Source organism: Schistocerca piceifrons, chromosome 10 (assembly GCF_021461385.2).
Source record: "Schistocerca piceifrons isolate TAMUIC-IGC-003096 chromosome 10, iqSchPice1.1, whole genome shotgun sequence".
Lineage (NCBI taxonomy): Eukaryota > Metazoa > Arthropoda > Insecta > Orthoptera > Acrididae > Schistocerca > Schistocerca piceifrons.
This window is the reverse complement of record NC_060147.1, coordinates 42761784-42768212: the sequence shown is the minus strand read 5'-3', so window position 1 is coordinate 42768212 and position 6429 is coordinate 42761784. Positions and strand designations below refer to the sequence as shown.

General features: G+C 47.4%; 1 non-coding gene across 1 annotated transcript; it reads right to left on the bottom strand.

Annotated features, from left to right (window-relative positions):
* Positions 1 to 1266: 1266 nt before the first annotated feature.
* Positions 1267 to 1341, bottom strand: Trnat-ugu. The gene has a single exon. It is a non-coding gene; the product is annotated as a tRNA-Thr (tRNA).
* Between the last annotated feature and the right edge of the window lie 5088 nt (positions 1342 to 6429).

Here is a 6429-nt window from a genome sequence, read left to right as displayed (position 1 = left end):
CGTAAGAGCACGAGGGGGTGGAGATCTGTTCTGTACAGCACGTTGCATGGCATCTCAGGTATGCTCAGTAATGTTCATGTCTGGGGAGTTTGGTGGCCAGCGGAAGTGTTTAATCTAAGAAAAGCGTCCCTGGAGACATTATGTAGCAATGAAACTTCCTGGCAGATTAAAACTGTGTGCCGGACCGAGACTCGAACACAGGACTTTTGCCTTTCGCGGGCAAGTGCTCTACCAACTGAGCTACCCAAGCACGACTCACGCCCCGTACTCACAGCTTTACTTCTACCAGTACCTCGTCTCCTACCTTCCGAACTTTACAGAAGCTCTTCTGCGAAACTTATAGAACTAGCACTCCTGAAAGAAAGGATAATGCAGAGACATGGCATAGCCACAGGCTGGGGGAGTCTCGGTCCGGCACACAGTTTTAATCTGCCAGGAAGTTTCATATCAGCGCACACTCTGCTGCAGAGTGAAAATCTCTCTATGTTGCAATGCTGGACGTCTGTGGAGTGTCGCATTGTCGTGCTGGAATTGCCCAAGTGCGTCGGAATGCACAATGGACACGAATGGATGCTGGTCACCATATACGATGCTTACGTACGTGTCACCTGTCAGGGTCGTGTGTAAACGTATTAGGCGTCCCATATCGCTCCAGCTGCACACACCCCACACCATTAGAGAGCCATCAACAGTCCAATGCTGGCGTTGATAGACCCAGACGAGGCGTAAGCAGTCATCAAGGTTACAGAAGTGGGTCTTCGGCTCACAAGCCCATATCGATGACATTTCGTTGAAGGGTTCGCACGCTGCTGACACTGTTGATTCCCAAGCATTGAAATATGCAGCAATATGTGGAGGGGTTGCACTTCTGTCCCGTTGAACGATTCTCTTCAGTCGTCGCCGGCCCCATTCTTGTACGATCTTTTTCCGGCCGCAGTGATATTGGAGATTTGATATTTTGCGGAATTCCCAATATTCACGGTGCACTGGCGATACAGGAAATGGTAGTACGGGAAAAATCCGCAATTTATCGCTATCTTGGAGATGCTGTATCCCATGGCTCGTGCGCAGACTACAACACCACGTTCAGACCCACGTAGATCCTGACAACCTACCATTGTAGCAGCAGCCGGATGACACCGGAAGTTCACTGAGGTTTTTTGCGGATGATGCTGTGGTATATCGAGAGTTGAAATGATAATTAAATGGACACCCTAGCTGCAAACAGGTGTTGATGTACTTCATTAGGGACATGTTGATAATGTGTGCCCCGACCGGAACTCGAACCCGGGATCTCCTGCTTACATGGCAGACGCTCTATCCATCTGAGCCACCGCGGGCACAGAGGATAGTGCGTCTGCAGGGACTTAACCCTTCCACGCTCCCCGTGAGATCCACATTCCCAACATGTACATCAACGCCTGTTTGCAGCTAGTGTGTCCATTTAATTATCATTTCATTTCTAGCAAAGCTGCATGGTCATCCACGGTAACTGTTCTCTCGGGAACAGATACTACCGTCATGTGTAGTATATCGAGAGGTTGTAACAACGGAAAATTCTACTGAAATGCAGGAGGATCTGCAACGAATTGACGCATGGTGCAGGGAATGGCAACTGAATCTCAATTTAGACAAGTGTAATGTGCTGCAAATACATAGAAAGGTAGATCTTTCATCACTTAGCTACAATATAGCAGGTCAACAACTGGAAGCAGTTTAATTCGATAAATTATCTGGGAGTACACATTAGGAGTGATTTAAAATGGAATGATCATATAAAGTTGATCGTCGGTAAAGCAGATACCAGACTGAGATTCATTGGAAGAATCCTTAGGAAATGCAATCCGAAAACAAAGGAAGTAGGTTACAGTACACTTGTTCGCCCACCGCTTGAATACTGCTCAGCAGTGTGGGATCCGTACCAGATAGGGTTGATAGAAGAGATAGAGAAGATCCAACGAAGAGCAGCGCGCTTCGTTACAGGATCTTTTAGTAGTCGTGAAAGCGTTACGGAGATGATAGATGAACTCCAGTGGAAGAGTCTGCAGGAGAGACGCTCAGTAGCTCGGTACGGGCTTTTGTTGAAGTTTCGAGAACTTCCTACACCGAAGAGTCAAGCAGTATATTGCTCCCTCCTACGTATATCTCGCGAAGAGACCATGAGGATAATATCAGCGAGATTGGAGCCCACACAGAGGCATACCGACAATCCTTCTTTCCACGAACAGCTGGCCGAAGTGGCCATGCGGTTCTAGGCGCTGCAGTCTGGAACCGCGAGACCGCTACGGTCGCAGGTTCGAATCCTGCCTCGGGCATGGGTGTGTGTCATGTCCTTAGGTTCAAAAATGGTTCAAATGGCTCTGAGCACTATGGGACTTAACATCTATGGACATCAGTCCCCTAGAACTTAGAACTACTTAAACCTAACTAACCTAAGGGCATCACACAACACCCAGTCATCACGAGGGAGAGAAAATATGTCCTTAGGTTAGTTAGGTTTAACTACTTCTAAGTTCTAGGGGACTAATGACCTCCGAAGTTGAGTCCCATAGTGCTCAGAGCCATTTAAACCATTTTTTTTTTCACGAACAATACGAGACTGGAATAGAAGGGAGAACCGATAGAGGTACTCAAGGTACCCTCCTCCACACACCGTCAGGTGGCTTGCGGAGTATGGATGTAGATGTAGATGTAGTAACCGATCTAACAGCAGCGCCAGACACTTGCTGTCTTATGTAGGCGTTGCCGAGCGCTGTGCTGTATTCTGTCTGTTTACATATCTCTGTATTTTAACACACATGCCCCTACCAGTTTCTTTGGCACTTCAGTGTGTAACACGTGCCGGGGGGACGCAAGAAACACCGCAGTGTGACGTCGAGAGGGGACGGCATCAATCGCTTTCGGGCCAGGGGTGCCAACATTTCTCAAACAGCAAAGTTTGTAAACAGTTCGCGTGCCATCATGGTGAAAGTATAATGTGCCAAAATAGCGCTCTGTCAACCAGTCGCCGACGCAACTCTGGTACATCACGGGCGATAGATGACAGGTGTGAACAACGGCTGCGGAGATGCCTAAGGGCGAAAAGACCTGCGACTGACCTGCTGAACGCGCAGATCAACCGAGGGGCTACCAGCAGTGTCTCCTCAACGACAAAAAGTGGAAATGCTGTGTGAAAACATGGCGGTGGTCGTAGATGGACCACCACATCGCAGGAGGATCGATACTTGGACGTCATGACGAAAAGGAACAGACATCTCATCCCTAGAGAGATACCTGCAGATTTTCCAACCGCTACCGTTATACGTGACTCTGCCACAGCCATTTCGCGACGATTAAATGAGGCCGGTTCGTATCCTCGGAAGCCTGATAGATGGAACCCACCTCAGTCTCGCCATCACCAAGATAGAGTTCGTGTTGTCTCGTCACTTTGGGAGGCACAGTGGATCAGGACAAGTATGGATCTATCCTTGGCGACCGTGTCCACCTCTACGTGCAGTTTGTTTCCTATGGAAATCTGCATTTGTCGTTCCACCACCGTCAGAAACACGTTCAGCTGGTTGTGCCGTAATGAAAGTAAATGAGTTCGTACTTTGTGTTAGCAATGGCGAAAACAATATTATGGCTCAAAGAAAATTACAGTGAAAGTGCTTTTAACGGAAAAAAATGTTAAAATGTGTGTGAATTCCTAGACTTACACACTACTTAAACGAGCACACACACCCATTCCCGAGAAAGGACTCGAATCTTCGGGGGGAGGGGACTCGCAATCAGTGACATGGCGCCTCTAACCGAGCGGCCTTTAACTGAAAAACTGAGATCGTGCATCAGGTGGAAGCATGACTGAAAGGTGTTTTCCGTCGGCTGCTTCCACGCAGTTAGGGCAATTCCATTTCTCTTCGAACTCCTTTGCCATACTTTTCCATTCTTACATTCTTACTCTGTAGGTGTGAGCTACGACAAACACACAGAGTTGTTGTGTCAACGGAAGTGTCCGATTCCACCCTTCTGCTTTGACCCCATGCCGTAATGGTGTTGTAGTGTGTGACGTCATTACGGCACTGAGTTTATGAGTTGGTTGTGTTTGTAGATGTCGTTTTGTTGTGTCTGATGGTACCCTCTGTGTGTGTGTGTGTGTGTGTGTGTGTGTGTGTGTGTGTGTGTGTGTGTGTTATGTTGGTGGTAAGTAATTGTCTTTTTGTGTCTATTTTTCTCGAGTTGCTCAAAAATGGTTCAAATGGCTCTGAGCACTATGGGACTTAACTTCGGAGGTCATCAGTCCCGTAGAACTTGCAACTACTTAAACCTAACCAACCTAAGGACATGACACACATCCCTAAGCGAGGCAGGATTCGAACCTGCGACCGTAGCTGTCGCGCGGGTCCAGACTGAAGCGCCTAGAACCGCTAGGCCACCACGCCGGCCTTTCTCGAGTTGTAATGTTTTGTGTATTTATTGTGTATTGAATGTTTTAATTTACGTAGGGATCTTTGACTATTTGAGGTGTTGTTGTTTTGGTTTTGTTTTTCGTAGTTGTAGGTGTTGCATTTCTCGTATCGATAGTTATAGTTGACCTGTATAGTTCAAGGGAAATGACCGATTCCTATTTTAGGAGTTTTATATGTAGGTGTCGGTGTTTTGGTATCGTCAGTTGTCGTCAATGCAAATATCTGAGTCCAATTGTCGTAGTTTTCGTTGTAGACATCGCTGTTTTGGTATCGTCAGCTGCGGTTGAGCTATATAGGTCAAGGGAAGTGTCCGATTCCTGTAGTTTTTTTTTTCTTTTTTTTTTTTTGTAATTATTGTTGGTTCGTCGGTCTGTGTATTTTAGCTCGTGGTGTGTTTTTTTACTGTTATATTTAGCTTGTCCCCTCCCTAAAACCCACAATTTCCCACCTTTCTACCGTTAGTTTGATCGTATTTTTGCAGGGAGACGTTATTGTCTTATTTATACGTATTTTCGTCTTTGTTGTCGTGTGTATGTGGAGAAATCATAGGCGCCATATTGGAGACGCTTAGAGTAGCCGTTTCTACCATATTGATGACGTCATGGGTTAAAGCAGTTGGATGAAATCGGACACTTCTGTAAACCCGAGCTGTTGTTACACGTTTCGAGAAACGCAAGGCAGTACCCAGTAGTGCACAAAATTTAAGGAGCAGATAGTATCGAAGACAGTGCTGCCAAAACAGAGTTACTAAACACAACCTTCCGAAATGCCTTCACAGAAGAAGACGCAGTAAATATTCCAGAATTCGAATCAAGAACAGGTGCTAACGTGAGTAACTTAGAAGTAAGTATCCTCGGAAGCCAGCCCGGTTACCCGTGCGGTCTAACGCACGGCTTTCCGGGCGGTAAGGAGCGCCTGGTCCCCGGTACGGCGGACTTGTGTCGAGGTCCGGTGAGCCGGCCAGTCTGTGGATGGTTTTTAGGCGGTTTTCCATCTGCCACTGCGAATGCGGGCTGGCTTCCCTTATTCCGCCTCAGCTACACTAGGTCGGAGACTGCTGCGAAAACAAGTTCTCCACGTACGCTTACACCACCATTGCTCTACCACGCAAACATAGGGGTTACGAGGGGTTACGCTCGTCTGGTGTGAGACGTTCCCTAAGGGGGGGGGGGGGGGGTGTCTACCGGGGGCTGAACCGCATAATAACCCTGAAAGGGTGGTTCGGTGAGGGGCGGCGGAGGGGTGAAGTGGACTGCAGCTGCTGTGGGGACGGAGCCTCTCCGTCGTTTCTAGGTCCCCAGTTAACATACAATACAAATATCCTCGGACTAGTGAAGCAACTTAAATCACTGAATAAAAGCAAGTGTTGTGGTCTGGACTGTATACCAATTAGGTTCCTTTTAGAGTATGGTGAAGTAATAGCTCCATATTTAACAATCCGTCATTGAATAAAACAGAAATGACTTATGGCGTTCCCCAAGGTAGTTGGTTGGTTGGTTGGTTTGGGGAAGGAGACCAGACAGCGTGGTCATCGGTCTCATCGGATTAGGGAAGGATTGGGAAGGAAGTCGGCCGTGCCCTTTCAGAGGAACCATCCCGGCATTTGCCTGGAGTGATTTAGGGAAATCACGGAAAACCTAAATCAGGATGGCCGGACGCGGGATTGAACCGTCGTCCTCCCGAATGCGAGTCCAGTGTCTAACCACTGCGCCACCCCGCTCGGTTCCCCCAAGGTAGTGTTATAGGCACTATGCTGTTCCTTATCTACGTAGACGATATGGGAGACAATATGAGCAGCCGCCTTATATTGTTTCCAGATGACGCTGTCGTTTATCGACTAATTAAGTCATCAGAAGATCAAAACAAATTACAAACGATTCACAAAATATATCTGTATGGTGCGTAAATTGGCAGTTAACCCTGTTTAACGGAAAGTGTGACGTTATCCACATGAGTGGTAAAAGAAACGCGTTAAGGTTAGGTT